The sequence below is a fragment of the Balaenoptera musculus genome, chromosome 17, assembly GCF_009873245.2.
Source record: "Balaenoptera musculus isolate JJ_BM4_2016_0621 chromosome 17, mBalMus1.pri.v3, whole genome shotgun sequence".
Taxonomy (NCBI): domain Eukaryota; kingdom Metazoa; phylum Chordata; class Mammalia; order Artiodactyla; family Balaenopteridae; genus Balaenoptera; species Balaenoptera musculus.
This window is the reverse complement of record NC_045801.1, coordinates 2,822,502-2,842,556: the sequence shown is the minus strand read 5'-3', so window position 1 is coordinate 2,842,556 and position 20,055 is coordinate 2,822,502. Positions and strand designations below refer to the sequence as shown.

General features: G+C 40.8%; 1 protein-coding gene across 6 annotated transcripts in view; it reads right to left on the bottom strand.

Moving 5' to 3' along the window:
• The window catches only part of PTK2 (protein tyrosine kinase 2), a 253,830-nt gene that overhangs the window by 193,186 nt on the left and 40,589 nt on the right, over window positions 1-20,055 (bottom strand). The window contains exons 3-4 of one of the 6 annotated variants that reach the window (XM_036830829.1): window positions 2,110-2,256; window positions 758-897 (exon numbers count right to left, since the gene is read on the bottom strand). The exons of 3 other annotated variants lie outside the window; for them this stretch is intronic. The gene's annotated coding sequence lies outside the window, so the exon portion shown is untranslated. The remainder of the gene's footprint in view (window positions 1-757; window positions 898-2,109; window positions 2,257-20,055) is intronic. 2 more of the 6 variants (XM_036830830.1, XM_036830831.1) reach the window with 2 other exon arrangements.

Genomic DNA, 20,055 nt, shown 5'->3' with positions numbered 1-20,055 from the left:
TTAAACAACCTCTTTATAGTATCAGTCTAGCTAAGAGCAACTCTGGTAAGTCCCACTTAACAAGTAAACTCTTAATTAAAATTTACTTTAAATAGAAAGATTACTGTTTGCTCAGGCCCCAAGCCTTGGTCACCCCGACTTCTTTCTCTGTCTCTTAGATCAAAGCATTCCATCAGCGAAACCCACCATCCCTGCCTTCAGACTACACCTGGGCCGTGACCTCCCCCCACCCGCTGCCCCAGGTCTGCTGCCGTCTGGCACCCACAGGCCTCCCCACCCCCCACCCCCCTGTTTTTGGCTTGCTGCTCCACACTCAACTCTCAAGCCAGCAGCTGCAACTGACCCTTCCTTTCAAAACATCAATCACACCATTTCACTCCTTTGCTAAAACTCACCAAACGTTCCCCAACTCCCCTGAACAGGTGACCTGCACACCGAGCGTGGTCTGCAAGGCCCTGTGCCGGGAGGCTCCCCTACCGTCTACACCCTCATCTCCTCACCACCACCATCCCCGCCCCCGGGCCTTCTCAGCTCCAACCACACTGAGCTCCCTGTTGCCCTCTGCCCACACGAGCCATGCATGACACCTCAGGGCCTTTACACTGCCTGTCCCTCTAGGTTGGACACTCTTGCCCCAGGTAACCACAAGGCTCACTCCCTTTCCTCCGAGCCTTTGCTCAAATGTCACTTACTCCACGAGGCCTATCCTGACCGCCTCATCTAAAATTGCACAGCCCATACCCTAACCCAGCCTCACCTCCTCACAGCACGATCCCCTCTACAACACCACGTGCCTTATTCTGCACCTCGTCCACTGTCTGGCTGCCCCACTACAATGCACTCTCCATGGCGGGAAGGACGTCGTCGGTTCTGCACACCGTCTCCAGGGCCTCACTGCTGAAACAGACAGTAAAATGTACAGGCCATATTCCACACATTCCTCCTCTATCCCCTGTAGGTAATGAGGACATGGCAGAGGGAAGTTCTATTTTATTTTAGAGGCCACGACCATAGAGAAAGCATCAGAGATTCTAGGTATCAGGACCCGACACTGAGCTCCGTGACAGCATGGCCTGCCTCAGTCTTGGGCACTGCTTCACCTCCAAGACCCAGCACAGGGGCTTGAAAAATATTTACTGCATGAATACGTGAATTACACGTGTTGTAAACCTTGCTTTTCTTCCCCCATAAGAATGGAAAAAGAAAAATTGATATAAATTCTACAAAAATCATGTGGAATGCCCTTCCTCATCCCACATAAAAAATAAATCACACAACTGTAGTATTCTGATACTCCGATCAGAACTTCCACTGCAGATTTTAGTAGAGCAATAATGAAACTAATGTGCGAGATTAGAAGGCTAGCAAACAATGCCATAAGCAAGATCAGTGAGCAGAAAAACCCTTCATACACTGTATAATTTTGTCCAATCTGGCTTCCCTACAGAAACCTGGCCTTAAGTAAGAAAGTCATTGGTAAAGAACTATTAAGAAACAAACTGCTTGTAAATGTCACAAAAGCAGCTCACAAAGATACAACTCTGACTTTTCACAGTTCTCATACAGTTATCATGGTTTTACTTGTTTGCCTTAAGTTAGTACCAAAACTTTAGGGCAGTACTTCTTAGAAGAGTAAAGCACTGGTAAATGCTTATATGTCAACCAACAGGAGGAATGTAAAAGAAAACTGTAATTCACATTATACACACACAATTCAAAATTTATCTTCATTAATCAAAAGTTAAAGATTGAAATAAAATCAACACTTTCACAATATGGTACGTCCATTAGCAACTGATAGTTACAACATACCCTAACTTCCGTAGCTGGGTATCCTGTTCCAAGCTTACTTCCAGTAAGACTCATAGAATTACCATTTCTGTGTCATTGTGTCTCACTGTTTCCACCACAAACACAGAAAAACTTTTTCTGAAAATTTTAGTATCAATAAAAATTATGACTTGGTAAGAACTAAAGAAATTCAAGCTTAACAATGACTATAATCACCTTCTGAAGACAAACAGACAATAGGTCGCAAAACACAACATATTCCAAAAGGTGATGGTATTGGTATTACTTGCTTTCCCTGCCAACTTTCATAACAATTACCATACCTCCCTTCCGTTAATTCTGGAGGAACTCTGGGGAAGCTGAGGAAGGCACTGAATTTGCAACTGGAAGACGCAAAGGAGCCCCAGTTCTATCCGTGAGACAAAGAAAGAATCATTTCACCATCCTGAACCTCAGTCTGTTCACCTGTAAAACAAGGACAATGACAATACCTATCACCTATTGAAGAGTGATGACGTGTCAATCACAAAACAGCAGAACAGCAACACTAATAATAATGAAAACATAATGATAATGATGATGCCACGTTAATGCTTACTATGCATCAAGCCCTGTTCTAAGTACTTTTATCCCACGAGGCAGACTCTATTACCCCCACTGCACAGATGAAGAAATTGGAGCACAGAGAGATAACTTGTTCCAGGTCACAGAGCTTCTAAGGTGCAAAGCTGGAAATCAAACTCAGCCAGCCAGGCTCCACAGTCTGTGTTCCTCATCAATTTGCTGAGTGCTTTACACCGATTTTCTCAATTAGTACTTACAACCACCAATGAGGTAGATGATATTATAATCCACATGTGACATGCGAACAAACTGAGGAACAGAGAAATTAAGTAACATACCTAACATCAAGCTAGCCGGTCAGCGGCAGAGCTGGGATATGCACGGGCACTCAGACACCAGCCAGAACACACACTTCAACCACCACCTACAGTGATGCTACCTGCAGAGACTGCAAAGCTTTCCAGAGAGAGTCAGGAAGCAGGCCCCACCCAGCCTACAGAGGATGACTGAGTCACAGTGAGGACCAAAGAGACAAAGAAGGAAGAGAAGAAACATGCCCACGGAAAGAACGCGAGACAGACAGGCCGCTCTCTCCCCTACACAACATCCCATCATAGTCCCTGATGTCAGCAATCCTGTCAAAAACAAATTCAGGTAAGATGCTGGACATGCGGCTGGTACCTGAGAGATGCATCAAAACCACCAGGAGATAAACATACCACTGGATTAAGCCACACTGAGATATATGAAACAGAAGGGAAATGCCTTCTAAAAAGGCAGTAGGGCTTCCCTGGTAGTGGTTAAGAATCTGCCTGCCAATGCAGGGGACACGGGTTCGAGCCCTGCTCCAGGAAGATCCCACAGGCCATGGAGCAACTAAGTCCGTGCACCACAACTGCTGAGCCTGTGCTCTAGAGCCCATAAGCCACAACTACTGAGCCCACATGCCGCATCTACTGAAGCCCGTGCGCTCTAGAGCCTGTGCTCCGCAACAAGAGAAGCCCGTGCACCGTAATGAAGAGTAGCCCCCGCTCACCACAACTAGAGAAAGCCTGCACGCAGCAACAAAGACCCAACACAGCCAAAAATAATAAATAAAAATAAATAAATTCAAAAAATAAAAAAAATTAAAAGGCAGAAAATTCTGTACTTATTATTAATCTAAACAATACTCAGGACTTCCCTGGTGGTGCAGTGGATAAGACTCCACGCTCCCAATGCAGGGGGCCTGGGTTCGATCGATCCCTGGTCAGGGAACTAGATCCCACATGCATGCTGCAACTAAAAGTTCACATGCTACAACTAAGGAGCCCTGGAGCTGCAACTAAGGAGTCCGCCTGCCGCAACTAAGACCCAGTGCAACCAAAGTAATTAATTAATTTTTAAAAACAATGCTAAACTAGAATATTTCCAGAGACACTAATTCATGGGCATTTCTTGTTTATTTCGCCATATAAAAGAGCAGCGCTAAATTCCAGGTTTAGAAACTGTTGGGAGGTTACTCGCCATTAAGTTTAAGAGGGAAAAAATGTGTAAGAAGAATGCTTCTTTAGTTTTTCAAATATAGTGAGTGGCAGAGGTATAGTAACATAGGATGGGAAAAGACACCAAAATTTCCAACCTAACTACGTACGTTATAGAGGGGTTTTCTGTTTATATTGACCAAAATGACACAAATATCAAAAGGCAATCGAGTATTTATTCTAATGTTGCAACTGTTCAAATCAACTCTGAAACTTTTACCATATTGGGCATGCATATACATATCCAACTTATCTCATCATTTCCTCACCATACATTTTTTTTACCCTATAAATCCAATTTATCCACAGTTTGACCACTCACCTTATTTAGCAAATAGCAACATTAGACTGGCTCCCCAAATTAGGTAACTGAAGCGGAGAGAACCTCTGGGGTCCTGCTAGAAATCAGGCCATGTGGTTGCAGGTTGCAAGCAGACAGCTATAGCTGGAAGGGGCACTGGTGCCAGGGGGACCCCTGGTGGTGAATGAGTCTCTTCTGCAACCTACATTCCTCAGCTATAAAGAGGGAGACATCAACCATCCACATTTTAAATTATCCCTCGCTGTGGCCTGGAAAAGGAAAGTGTTTCTACAACGTGACTCTATACTCCATTTTCAAGAAACACTAGAAGCACCCAGTATGGATCCTGTCCTTTCTTCAATCATATTCTGAGTAAGAGGCACAAATAAGATGGCTTCTCTTCCCAAACACAGCTGCGTAGTGATTGGTTTTCTTTGTCAATCAGCCTCCTCTGTGATTTTGGTCTTGTCACACTGGTATCAACAGACATTATTCCAACTTAGCAAAAATCTATGGAGTCACTTTTCCAACTCTACCTAAAAATTTTTGTCATTAAAAAACGTTATTAGGGACTTCTCTGGTGGTCCAGTGGTAAAGAATCCGCCTTCCAATGCAGGGGACGGGGGTTCGAGCCCTGGTCAGGGAACTAATATCCCACATGCCGTGGGGCAACTAAGCCTGCACGCCACAAACTACTGAGCCCACACGCCTCAACTAGAGCCCACGTGCCACAAACTACAGAGCCCACGCGCTCTGGAACCCACATGCCACAACTAGAGAGAAGCCTGCGCACTGCAACAAAGAGCCTGCGCACCACAACGAAAGATCCCACATGCCGCAACTAAGACCCCGCATGCCTCAACTAATACCCAACGCAGCCAAAAATAAATAATAAATAAATCTTCAAAAAAAAGTTATTAAACTCAGCCATAAAAAAAGAACGAAATAATACCATTTGCAGCAACATGGATGTGACTAGAGATTATCATACTAAGTGAAGTAAGTCAGAAAGAGAAAGACAAATACCATATGATATCACTTATATGTAGAATCTAAAATATGGCACAAATGAACCTATCTATGAAACATGACTCACAGATATAGAGAACAGACTTGTGGTTGCCGCCAAGGGGGAGGGGGAGAGGGAGAGGATGGACTGGGAGTTTGGGGTTGGTAGACGCAAACTATTACATTTAGAATGGATAAACAAGGGCTTCCCTGGTGGTGCAGTGGTTAGGAATCTGCCTGCCAATGCAGGGGACATGGGTTCAAGCCCTGGTCCAGGAAGATCCCACATGCCGCGGAGCAACTAAGCCTGTGCGCCACAACTACTGAGCCTGCGCTCTAGAGCCCGCGAGCCGCAACTACTGAGCCTGCATGCCACAACTACTGAAGCCCGTGCACCTAGAGCCCGTGCTCCGCAACAAGAGAAGCCACCGCAATGAGAAGCCCGCGCACCGCAACTAAGAGTAGCCCCTGCTCGCCGCAACTAGAGAAAGCCTGCATGCAGCAACGAAGACCCAACAGAGCCATAAATAAATAAATAAATAAAATTGATAAAACAAACACTTTAAAAAAAAAAAGAATGGATAAACAACAAGGTCCTAATGTATAGCACAGGGAACTATATTCAATATCCTGTGATAAACCATAATGGAAAAGAATATTAAAAAAAGAATGTCTCTGTGTATAACTGAGTCACTGTGCTGGACAGCAGAGATTGGCACAGCATTGTAAATCAACTATACTTCAATTTAAAAAAGTTATTAAAACCAACCTCACGTCTATTAGGATGATTACTTTTTTTTTTTAAATATGAAAATAACAAGTGCTGGTGAAGATGTGGAGAAACTGGAACCCTTGCATACCATTGATGGGAAAGTAAAATGGTGCAACTGCTACAGAAAAGAGTATGGAGGTTCCTCAAAAAAATCAAAAATAGAACTACCATATCATCCGGCAATTCCACTTCGGGAATTCCACACCCAAAAGAACTGAAAGCAGGGTCTTGAAGAGATTTGCACACCTATGTTCACAGCAATTATTCACAATAGTGGAATGGTTGAAAGGATAAATAAAATGTGGTGTATGTTACAGTGGAATATTATTCAGCCTTTGAAAGGAAGGAAAGCCTGTCACATGTGAAATAGGCACAAATACCATATGATTCCACTTACTTGAGGCATCTAAAGTAGTAAAGCTCGCAGGAACAGAAAGTAGAACAGTGGCTACCAGAAGCTGGGGAGAAGGGAAAAGGGGATACAGAGCTTCTGATTTGCAAGATAAGCCCTAGAGATCTGTTTCACAATAATGTGAATACACTTAACACCACTGACCTACACACTTAAAAATAGGTAAGATGGTAAATTTTATGTTCTGTGTTTTTTGTCTATCCCAATAAAAAACTTTTTAAAATGTTAAAACCACTTTAAAAGAGTGAATCTCACTTATATTTTACAACGAAACTGCAAATATGATACAATTATGTCTACTTTTACAGACAAGGGGGAAAGTCTTGAGACATTAGAACGAGCTCAAAGTGCAAGAGGCAGGAAAAAGAGAGCCAACAACCGGTCCTTGACTAGGCTGGATACTGGTCCGGCACTGCTGATACTGGTCCAGCATTGGACAAGGGGGCTTTATGTGGCTTAAAAAAATTAATCCCCTAATAAACTTTGAGATAATTACTAATACCACCATTTTCAAGAAAAAGGAAACAGGCTTAGAGAGGTAAAGGACTTGGGGTAAGATCAGACTTTGTAAGAGTCAAAGCCACATGTGACTCCAAAGCCCAAATCATTTCATCTTTTCCACCCCCTTAAGCCTGAAAGCCCAATGTTGTCCTCTCTCTGACTTGGTTTTCTCATCAATTAAATGAAGTTTAAAATGGCATCTACTGTTCACAGTTGTTAGGACAATTAAATCTCACAACACAAAGGGCTTTGAGAGTACAGCATTATCAGTGCATTACTCTGCATCTTCTGTGCTGGCGCAATGACTTAAACACCAGGGATCCAAAAATAACTGGGACAGAGCCCAGGCCGCTGAGGAGCTCAGAGCTCACAGAGGACAAGCACATAAGTCCCAGCACCCACAGTTCCGGCTCCTGGTAGACTGGTCTAAGAAACCCCCAGTAAATCTCCTGTACAGTTTGAGGCTTAAATGATTCATAGGTTTATCTGCAACACTGAAAAAGTGGGAACATGCTCAAAAGAAGGGAAATTAGCAAATAAAGTTTGGAACGTCAAAATGAGTCACTATACAGCATTAAAAAATTGTGTTTGCTGAAAATTTTTCATTCATACTGGAAAATACTCATTAATGAAAAAAAGCAACATGTACTATAAAGAGTTAAGGCAACTCCCAGTCTTAAAATGCAAGGATTTTCAAGATATATATTTTAAGTAATAAAAAAATGTATGGAAGCGTATGTAGAATACATTTTGATATAAAGCAAAAGAAAGATCCATGCACATGCACCTCCTTGTACACACACAGAGGACCTGTGGGTGGTTACACAAGTGGGAACAGTGAGTCACATAGAGAGTGAGTTAGGATTCATTTCCCACCCATTTGAATTTTGTACCATGTATATTTTAGTTCAAAATAGTAAATGAACATAAAAAATAACTATTTTAAAAAACTGACGTCTAGTACAGTTCCCAATATTTAGCAAGTAAACAATCCTTTCTAAATAACACCCAGTCAAACAACACATCAAAGGAGAAATTGACAAAATGTTCACAATAGAATGATAATTAAAAACAGAACATCGAAATCTTTAGGATGCAGCTAAAAGAGTGCTGGGTACGTAGAGGGAATTTTTAACTTTAAGCACTTATATTTAAAAGCTAAAAACATGAGTTGTCTCTGTTTTTACCTTAAGAAATAAGAAAAACATTAGCAAATTAAACCCAAAGTAAGTAGAAGTTAAGATAGAACAAGGAACAGTGCTGGGGCAAAAGGAAAAATGAATAATAATGATCCTGTCTTCATTTAAGTTTGGTATCATCCATCAGGGATTTTTTGCATTAAATCCTGACTTTTAAAAATGCTGCATTAAACTACTACTTATCTTGGACTTCCCTGGTGGTGCAGTGGTTAAGGATCCACCTGCCAATGAAGGGGACATGGGTTTGATCCCTGGTCCAGGAAGATCCCACATGCCGCAGAGCAACTAAGCCCGTGCACTGCAACTACTGAGCCTGCGCTCTAGAGCCCGCAAGCCACAACTACTGAGCCCACGAGCCACAACTACTGGGCCCACATGCCACAACTACTGAAGTCTGCGCACCTAGAGCCCACGCACCGCAACGAAGAGCAGCCCCCGCTCACCGCAACTAGAGAAGGCCCACGTGAAGCAACAAAGACCCAACGCAGCCAAAAATTAAAAAACAAAAAAACAAAAAAAACACTATTATTTATCTTGATTACTGAGATTTTGGGGTCTCTGAGACATACCTCACCAGAGTCCTGCCCATACATACCCATCCCCACTCCACTGACCCTGTCCACCTCAACCCCAAGGCTCCCCACACCCAGGGTATATCACCTAGGGGGTTTGTGAAACTAGAAACATTTCTGCCCAAGGCATGTCAAATACAATCATGCAATTTTAAAAGTTCCCTTCTGAGAACAATAAAGCTATTTAACACTTCTTTTCAAGGACCAGAAACACGGTAACTAAACTGTCAAAGCGTATCTATTTTACTTGAAACAGTTGCAACGCATTTTTTACACTGGACCAGCAAACTCTTGAATTCATAAATGTCTGACCTTAAATGAAGGAGGCAAGCCCTAAAAATGTGTGAGCAAAATCTATGCTTGATTATGGCTATTCGCACCTCCTGTGATACAGCAGAAACCCTTCTTATTCTAGTCCAAAGATCCAGAATAACAGCGGCAACGGCTTAAATCCACAAGCCATGCTGGCAGGGCATGACAGCCAGAAAAGAGGAGAGTTTGTAAATAGCTAACTTATTCAAAGATTCCTCCTTCCCCTTTTTTTCAGATTTCTGAATCCAAGGCAGATCCAACAGTGGACAGTAGAACAGCATTTCCTCTAGAAAAACAGGAAAAGTGGATAAAATACAATAATCAGAAAGCTGCTAGGGCAGTGAGAACAAGAGGAGCTAATATTTCAGAGCGTGAGGAACCACAACGCTGAGCTGATCTACTGCAGCTACTGTGAACTTTGGTATTGATTTGCTAATCCTGCAAACAAGAAGGAGGCTGAGACCCTGGGCTCTGCAACCACAGAAAACTGCTGCTGGAGGACAGGAAAGCAGGAGAGGTTCTGGCAGGCTAAAAGCCTAAACACAAATGTAGTATATTTCCTGCCAGCAATAAAAGGAAAGGTACTGACACAGGCTACAACATGGATGAAACCTGAAAACATCATGCTAAGTGAAAGAAGCCCAACACAAAAGTACCTATCTATCTATCTATTAAACACTATATGAAATTTTCAAATTAAATCCCACAAAAGTTCTAAAAAATTGCCTTTACCTGCAGCTCTTCAATCCATTAAGACATGAGATATTCAAGAGAACAAAATTTTTTAAAAACCTCCCAGAAGCATAATCTTTTAGGGAAAAACTTCTTTCAGTTAATTAAAGCCGTTATATGGACTATTGCTTTTTGGGGATATGACCTCTGCATGCATCTTTAGCTAATAAAGTTGTTCATTCAAAAACAGAAAACTAAACATCAAAAACAGATGAAAAGGTAACTAACAAGAACAACTGAAAACATTCGAATTCTGACTCCAGGAAAAAAAACAAGATCTAATTATAAAATATAGGAACATGGATCTCCTACGATACAGGGGTTACTTAAAATATATATTTCTAATTTGCACATTTTTAAAAAATATTTATTTTATTTATTTTTTGGCTGCATCGGGTCTTAGTTGCTGCGCGCGGGCTCTTCGTTGCAGCACGTGGGCTTTTCTCTAGTTGTGGTGCGCGGGCTCCAGGGCAAGTGAGCTCTGTAGTTGCGGAGCGCAGGCTCTCTCACTGAGGCACTCGAGCTCAGTAGTTGTGGCGTGTGAGCTTAGCTGCCCTGCAGCATGTGGGATCTTAGTTCCCCGACCAGGGATCGAACCCACGTCCCCTGCATTAGAAGGCAGATTCTTTACCACTGGACCAACAGGGAAGTCCCTGGACATTTTCAAAAATTTATTTTACTTTCCATTATGTGATTGGGAGGAGAAGAGCCAAGAATCTGCAAAAATACTCTAAAGTATTTAAATTTTCTTTTTATAATCATTATTGCATACCTTTATAGTTACTTCCTGGGGAAATTGTAATTTCCTTCAGCTGTGGCTTTAAATATCTCCAAATCTGATTTTGCTGAAAATAAAGTTATGAAATGAATGTGTCTGTATCAAACACATTTAAATTATTTATGAGAGAACATATGTTTATTTTTTGCTATAAATACATATACAGTCTGGATATAACTACAGGTGGCTTAAAGCATATTCCTTTTATTGGCATCCTTGAATTACCACCTAAGAACTACCTTTGAGTGCAGGAATTTCCTAACGTTTATTTCCCAAACTTTTTATGGAAATCAAATATTATCTTTAAGTGAACAACAGAAATATGAATTAATCTAACAAGAAAAAAAGAGAACACAAAAATAACAGCATTACCACCTGCAGAGTTTCCTGTAAAATGTAACTACATATTCCTAGTCCCAAAATATACCAAGTACATTTACAGCTGTTTCCATGTGACCTCAAAGGTACAATCTATACTTACTACAATATGACCTTTCCATACGGTAGTTGACTGAAATTACTTCTTCTTTTGAAAACTATACTCAGGACCATCTCATTCTTAATATCCTCAAACTTAGCTGATCTCCACCTCATTCTAACAGTTATCTAAGAGACAAAATACACTCTCCTCTCTGTGTACATCTATCACAATCTACAGTAAATCCATTTTTTGTCTCCCTTACACAGAGTCAGGCCGACACAAAGAAGGCATGGTCACGAAGTCTGCTACTGCAGCTAAGGAAACACTCTGCTCTGCACTGCCATTTGGGAGAATTCCTGACAGCAGCCACAGTATATCCTAGAATAAAAACAGCCATCATGATTATTGTGTAAATGCCATGCAAACATTTGACCATGCTTTTTATCCTCCTCTTCCAGCTAAAATCCACTTATGAACTGACTCCATTTTCATAATCAGAATATTTTGCATAAAAAGCTACACCCCGCCTTTTTCCCTGTTCACATCTTCTTACCTGAGTAAAAGTAAGGTGGGGGAAAAAGGTGGCGTTTGGGAGCAAAGAGAAAGGAGGATACATTTTCTTTAATCTTCCAGAAGTATGCACCACACAGAAAATTCTCTTCAGTGCCTAATAAATACAAGTCTTTACATCTAAAGATTTACTCTAAAGATTAAAAGTCAGACTCAAGAGAGTCAATACATTTTTAATAATTAAAAAAATCTTTTATATATTCACTAATTCAAAATTTTTCATTCAAGAAATTTATAACAGAAATTATGACAAAATTAAGCACACAAGTGACCAAAGTTTTCTCAAATACACCCCTGCTACTGACATACGTATGACACAATAAAGTTCAGCCCTGAACGGTGAAAACTCAGCTCCAAGACTAACCAAGTCTCATCTGCCCTCAGTCCACCAAAAGAGGGTAAATTTAGGATCGACAGTCTCCACATAAACACAACAGGCAGCCTTCATCAACACTGCATGTCCAGAACAAAACTATCACTTCAGGATGCCCAAATCTTTCCCACTTAGGTCTTAAGAAATAGTCTGGCCGACTCCCTCTTGCGAGAGCACCGCAATCACAACTAACTGCTGAACAATCATTGACAGGAAGACACTGGAACTCACCAAAAAAGAGACCCCACATCCAAAGACAAAGGAGAAGCCGAAATGAGACGGTAGGAGGGGCGCAATCAGAGTAAAATCAAATCCCGCCGCTGGGTGGGTGACTCACAGACTGGAGCACCCCTTTACCACAGGAGTCCACCCACTGGAGTGAAGGTTCTGAGGCCCACGTCAGGCTTCCCAACCTGGGGGCCCGGCAACTGGAGGAGGAATTCCTAGAGAATCAGACTTTGAAGGCTAGTGGGATTTGACTGCAGGACTTCGACAGGACTGCGGGAAACAGAGACTCCAGTCTTGGAGGGCACACACAAAGTAGTGTGCACATAGGGACCTAGGGGAAGGAGGAGTGACCCCATAGACGACTGAACCAGACCTACCTGCTAGTGTTGGAGGGTCTCCTGCAGAGGCGGGGGGTGGCTGTGTCTAACCGTGAGGACAAGGACACTGGCAGCAGAAGTTCTGGGAAGTACTCCTTGGCATGAGCCCTCCCGGAGTCTGCCATCAACCCCACCAAAGAGCCCCGGTAAGCTCCAGTGCTGGGTCGCCTCAGGTCAAACAATCAACAGGGAGGGAACCCAGCCCCACCCATCAGCAGTCAAGCGGATTAAAGTTTTACTGAGCTCTGCCCACCAGAGCAACACCCATCTCTACCCACCACCAGTCCCTCCGATCAGGAAACTTGCACAAGCCTCTTAGATAGCCTCATCCACCAGAAAGCAGACAGCAGAAGCAAGAAGAACTACAATCCTGCAGCCTGTGGAACAAATACCACATTCACAGAAAGACAGACAAGATGAAAAGGCAGAGGACCATGTACCAGATGAAGGAACAAGATAAAACCCCAGAAAAACAACTAAATGAAGTGGAGATAGGCAACCTTGCAGAAAAAGAATTCAGGATAATGATAGTGAAGATGATCCAGGACCTCGGAAAAAGAATGGAGGCAAAGATCAAGAAGATGCAAAAAATGTTTAACAAAGACCTAGAAGAATTGAAGAACAAACACCTAGAAGAATTAAAGAACAAACAAACGAAGATGAACAATACAATAACTGAAATGAAAAATACACTAGAAGGAATCAATAGCAGAATAACTGAGGCAGAAGAACGGATAAGTGACCTGGAAGACAGAATGGTGGAATTCACTGCCGCAGAACAGAACAAAGGAAAAAGAATGAAAAGGAATGAAGACAGCCTAAGAGACTTCTGGGACAACATTAAACGCAACAACATTCGCATTATAGGGGTCCCAGAAGGAGAATAGAGAGAGAAAGGACCAGAGAAAATATTTGAAGAGATTATACTTGAAAACGTCCCTAATGTGGGAAAGGAAATAGCCACCCAAGTCCAGGAAGCACAGAGAGTCCCAGGCAGGATAAAGCCAAGGAGAAACACGCTGAGACACATAGTAAAAACACTGACAAAAATTAAAGACAAAGAAAAATTATTGAAAGCAACAAGAGAAAACGACAAATAACATACAAGGGAACTCCCATATGGTTAACAGCTGCTTTCTCAGCAGAAACTCTACAAGCCAGAGAGCAGTGGCATGATATATTTACAGTGATGAAAGGGAAGAACCTACAACCAAGATTACTCTACCCAGCAAGGATCTCATTCAGATTCAACGGAGAAATCAAAAGCTTTACAGACAAGCAAAAGCTAAGAGAATTCAACACCACCAAACCAGCTCTACAACAAATGCTAAAGGAACTTCTCTAAGTGGGAAACACAAGAGAAGAAAAGGACCTACAAAAACAATAAGACCATAACAATTAAGAAAATGGTAACAGGAACATACATATCGATAATTACCTTAAACATGAATGGATTAAATGCTCCAACCAAAAGACACAGGCTCACTGAATGGATACAAAAACAAGACCCATATATATGCTGTCTACAAGAGACCCACTTCAGACCTAGGGACACATACAGACTGAAAGGGAGGGGATGGAAAAAGATATTCCATGCAATGGAAATCAAAAGAAAGCTGGAGTAGCAATACTCATATCAGATAAAATAGACTTTAAAATAAAGAATGTTACAAGAGACAAGGAAGGACACTACATAATGATCCAGGGATCAATCCAAGGAGAAGATATAACAATTATAAATATATATGCACCCAACATAGGAGCACCTCAATACATAAGGCAACTGCTAACAGCTATAAAAGAGGAAATCAACAGTAACACAATAATAGTGGGGGACTTTAACACCTCACTTACACCAATGGACAGATCATCCAAACAGAAAATTAACAAGGAAACACAAGCTTTAAATGACACAATAGACCAGATAGATTTAATTGATATTTATAGGACATTCCATCCAAAAACAGCAGATTACACTTTCTCCTCAAGTGCACACGGAACATTCTCCAGGATAGATCACATCTTGGGTCACAAATCAAGCTTCAGTAAATTTAAGAAAACTGAAATCATATCAAGCATCTTTTCTGACCACAACACTATGAGATTAGAAATCAATTACAGGGAAAAAAACATAAAAAACACAAACACATGGAGGCTAAACAATACGTTACTAAATAACCAAGAGATCACTGAAGAAATCAAAGAGGAAATCAAAAAATACCTAGAGACAAATTACAACGAAAACACGACGATCCAAAACCTATAGGATGCATCAAAAGCAGTTCTAAGAGGGAAGTTTATAGCAATACAAGCCTACCTCGAGAAACAAGAAAAATCTCAAATAAACAATCTAACCTTACACCTAAAGGAACTAGAGAAAGAAGAACAAACAAAACCCAAAGTTAGCAGAAGGAAAGAAATCATAAAGATCAGAGCAGAAATAAATGAAATAGAAACAAAGAAAACAATAGCAAAGATCAATAAAACTACAAGCTGGTTCTTTGAGAAGATAAACAAAATTGATAAACCATTAGCCAGGCTCATCAAGAAAAACAGGGAGAGGACTCAAATCAATAAAATTAGAGGGGCTTCCCTGGTGGCGCAGTGGTTGAGAATCTGCCTGCCAATGCAGGGGACACGGGTTCGAGCCCTGGTCTGGGAAGATCCCACATGCTGCAGAGCAACTAGGCCCGTGAGCCACAACTACTGAGCCTGCACGTCTGGAGCCTGTGCTCCGCAACAAGAGAGGCCACGATAGTGAGAGGCCTGCGCACCGCGATGAAGAGTGGCCCCCGCTTGCCGCAACTAGAGAAAGCCCTCTCACAGAAACGAAGACCCAACACAGCCAAAAATAAATAAATAAATTAATTAATTAATTAAATTTAAAAAATAAAAAAAAATAAAAAAAAATAAAATTAGAAATGAAAAAGGATGGCGGGGTGGGGGTGTGATGAATGGGAGTTTGGGATTGACATATATACACTAGTATGTATAAAATGGATAACTAATAAGAACCTGCTGTATAAAAAAAATAAAATAAAATTCAAAAAACAAAGTCACTTAAAAAAAAAAAGAAAAAAGAAAAAGGAGACGTTACAACAGACACCACAGAAATACAAAGCATCCTAAGAGACTACTACAAGCAACTCTATGCCAATAAAATGGACAACCTGGAAGAAATGGACAAATTCTTAGAAAGGTATAACCTCCCAAGACTGAAGCAGGAAGAAACAGAAAATATGAACAGACCAATCACACAAGTAATGAAATTCAAACTGTGATTAAAAATCTTCCAACAAACAAAAGTCCAGGACCACATAGCTTCACAGGTGAATTCTAGCAAACATTTAGAGAAGAGCTAACACCCATCCTTCTCAAACTCTTCCAAAAAATGGCAGAGGAAGGAACACTCCCAAACTCATTCTATGAGGCCACCATCACTCTGATACCAAAACCAGACAAAGATACTACAAAAAAAGAAAATTACAGACCAATATCACTGATGAATATAGATGCAAAAATCCTCAATAAAATACTAGCAGACAGAATTCAACAACACATTAAAAGCATCATACACCATGATCAAGTGGGATTTATCCCAGGGATGCAAGGATTCTTCAATATACGCAAATCAATCAATGTGATACACCATATTAACTGAAGAATAAAAACCATATGATCATCTCAAGAGATGCAGAAAAAGCTTTTGAAAAACTTCAACACCCATTTATGATAAAAACTCTCCAGAAAGTAGGCACAGAGGGAACCTACCTCAACATAATAACGGCCATATACGACAAACCCACAGCAAACATCATTCTCAATGGTGAAAAACTGAAAGTATTTCCTCTAAGATCAGGAATAAGACAAGGATGTCCACTCTCGCCACTATTATTCAACACAGTTTTGGAAGTCCTAGCCACAGCAATCAGAGAAGAAAAAGAAATAAAAGGAATACAAATTGGAAAAGAAGTAAAACTGTCAGTGTTTGCGGATGACATGATACTGTACATAGAAAATCCTAAAGATGCCACCAGAAAACTACTAGAGCTAATCGATAAATTTGGTAAAGTTGCAGAATACAAAATTAATGCACAGAAATCTCTTGCATTCCTATACAGATCTCTTGCATTCCTGATGAAAAATCTGAAACAGAAATTAAGGAAACACTCCCATTTACCATTGCAACAAAAAGAATAAGATACCTACGAATAAAGCTACCTAGGGAGACAAAAGACCTGTATGCAGAAAACTATAAGACACTAATGAAATAAATTAAAGATGATATAAACAGATAGAGGGATATACCATGTTCTTAGATTGGAAGAATAAATATTGTGAAAATGCCTATACTATCCAAAGCAATCTACAGATTCAATGCAATCCCTATCAAATTACCAATGGCATTTTTTACAGAACTAGAACAAAGAATCTTAAAATTTGTATGGAGACACAAAAGACCCCGAATAGCCAAAGCAGTCTTGAGGGAAAAAAACGGAGCTGGAGGAATCAGACTCCCTGACTTCAGACTATACTACAAAGCTACAGTAATCAAGACAATATGGTACTGGCAAACAGAAATATAGATCAATGGAAAAGGATAGAAAGCCCCGAGATAAACCCATGCACCTATGGTCAACTAATCTATGACAAAGGAGGCAAGGATATACAATGGAGAAAAGACAGTCTCTTCAATAAGTGGTGCTGGGAAAACTGGACAGCTACATGTAAATCAATGAAATTAGAACACTCCCTAACACCATACACAAAAATAAACTCAAAATAGATTAGAGACCTAAATGTAAGACTGGACACTACAAAACTCTTAGAAGAAAATATAGGAAGAACATTCTTCGACATAAATCACAGCAAGATCTTTTTGACCCACCTCCTAGAGTAATGGAAATAAAAACAAAATAAACAATGGGACCTAATGAAACTTAAACGCTTTTGAAAAGCAAAGGAAACTACAAACAAGATGAAAAAACAACCCTCAGAATGGGAGAAAATATTTGCAAACGAATCAATGGACAGAGGATTAATCTCCAAAATATATAAACATCTCATACAGTTCAATATTAAAAAAACAAACAACCCAATCAAAAAATGGGCAAAAGACCTAAATAGATATTTCTCCAAAGAAGACATACAGATGGCCAAAAAGCACATGAAAAACTGCTCAACATCACTAATTATTAGAGAAATGCAAATCAAAATGGCAATGAGGTATCACCTCACACCAGTTAGAATGGGCATCATCAGAAAATCTACAAACAACAAATGCTGGAGAGGCTGTGGAGAAAAGGGAACCCTCTTGCACTGTTGGTGGGAATGTAAATGGATACAGCCACTATGGAGAACAGCATGGAGGTTCCTTAGAAAACTAAAAACAGAATTACCATATGACCCAGCAATCCCACTACTGGGCATATACCCAGAGAAAACCATTAATTCAAAAAGACACATGCACCCCAGTGTTCATTGCAGCACTATTTACAATAGCCAGGTCATGGAAGCAACCTAAATGCCCATTGACAGATGAATGGATACAGAAGATGTGGTACATATATACAATGGAATATTACTCAGCCATAAAGAGAAACGAAATTGAGTTATTTGTAGTGAGGTGGATGGACCTAGAGTCTGTCATACAGAGTGAAGTAAGTCAGAAAGAGAAAAACAAATATCGTATATTAACACATATATGTGGAACCTAGAAAAATGGTACAGATGAACCAGTTTGCAGGGCAGAAATAGAGACACAGATGTAGAGAACAAACGTATGGACACCAAGGGGGGAAAGCGGGGGGGTGGGGGGTGGGGGTGGGATGAATTGGGAGATTGGGATGGACATATATACACTAATATGTATAAAATAGATAACTAATAAGAACCTGCTGCATAAAAAAATTAATAAAATTTAAAAATTAAAAAAAAAAAGGAAATAGTCTAGCCATGGTGCCTTTAAGTCACATTCACCCCTCGTTCTAGGATATGTCCTAACCTATGTCATACAGAGGTTATGAGCATATGTCATACATACACCCAAACACCATCATTCTACCAGGCTCTTGTATTTCAAAGCAGCTGTCACTAGTAGAGAGAAACTATGTAGTATGTACACATTTCTTCATTTCATGATATGTCACTTCACAAAGGCTTACATAAAGAAAAATTATTTTAATACTTACACTGGGGCTTCCCTGGTGGCTCAGTGGTTAAGAGTTCCACCTGCCAATCAATGCAGGGGACATGGGTTCGAGCACTGATCCAGGAAGATCCCACATGCTGCAGAGCATCTAAGCCCATGCACCACAACTACTGAGCCCATGTGCCGCAACTACTGAAGCCCACAGGCCTAGGGCCCGTGCTGTGCAACAAGAGAAGCCACTGCAATGAGAAGCCCGCACATCGCAACAAAGAGTAGCCCCCACTCGCCGCAACTAGAGAAAGCCCGCGCGCAGCAACGAAGAACCGAAGCAGCCAAAAATAAATAAATAAATTTATTTTTAAAAAAAGAAATACACTGTACTATTAATCTCAATTTCACAAATTAACAAAAATATTTTGTAAAGGGAGAGACTGAGTTACTAAAATGTACAACAAAAACTAGAAGAAGAGCCAAAAATGATTCCAAATCTCCAACCAATCATCTGCAAGATCAGAGGGAAAAACTGACCTTCAGCAGTGCAGAGCAGAGGGCTGGGTCACAGCAGGCGCGCGGCAGTGTGCTGACCAACAAATCAGCCCTCGAGCATCTCCCTTCTACTCCCGCTCACTCACCAGTCCCAGCTTCGCCCACTGCTCACTTCACCACCCATTGCTGACGGTGGGCAAGTGACTGGAAGAAAACGACCTCTGCTTGAAGGAGTGGGGATTAACAGTTGTGCTTATGACAAACAACACAGCATTTGGTAAGGCAGCCAAGAAATGCTACTTTGCATTAAACACAATGCAGAATAAACCAAATATCTTACATCAGCATAATAACAAAATAAAATGAAAGTTTTGCCAAAAGAAAGGCTTCTCTCTGTCAAAATGGAAATTACTTGAGATTTTGTAGGTAGTAAAATCAGTAGCTAATTTAATATTAAAACAAATACAATTTTATCGTATTATTTTCCAGAAAATTTAGAAGTACAGCACATGAGCTGTGTGCCATTAAAAAGCACTGACCTAGGGATGTCCACTTCAGCCAGGAAGGGGTAACTAGTACGGAAAATGTCCTCCCATGGTAAACAAATAGAAAAATGGACACAATCCAGGAAACAACTTTTTTCAGATCTTGAGACAACGGGCATGGCAGGCCTGTGATCCCCACTGTCCCCTCTGTCTGGCTGAAGGCAACCCTGGACAACAGTACAGTAAGGGGAATCGAAGCAGAGCACTGCAGCTTCAGTAAGTTGAGGAGAGAAAATTTCAAGTTTTGGGAAGCTGAGTCAAGCTGACATTTGCAAGGCAGAGTATCAGAGATGAAAAAGTTGTAGAAAATAATTTTCAGAAATCTGCACAAAGAGACAGAGGACGAAGGGACAACATGTTCATCAGCAAGCTGAAAGTAAACACTGTCAACCTAGAACTCTACACCCAGCAAAAATTTCTTCAAAAATGAAGGTGTTTA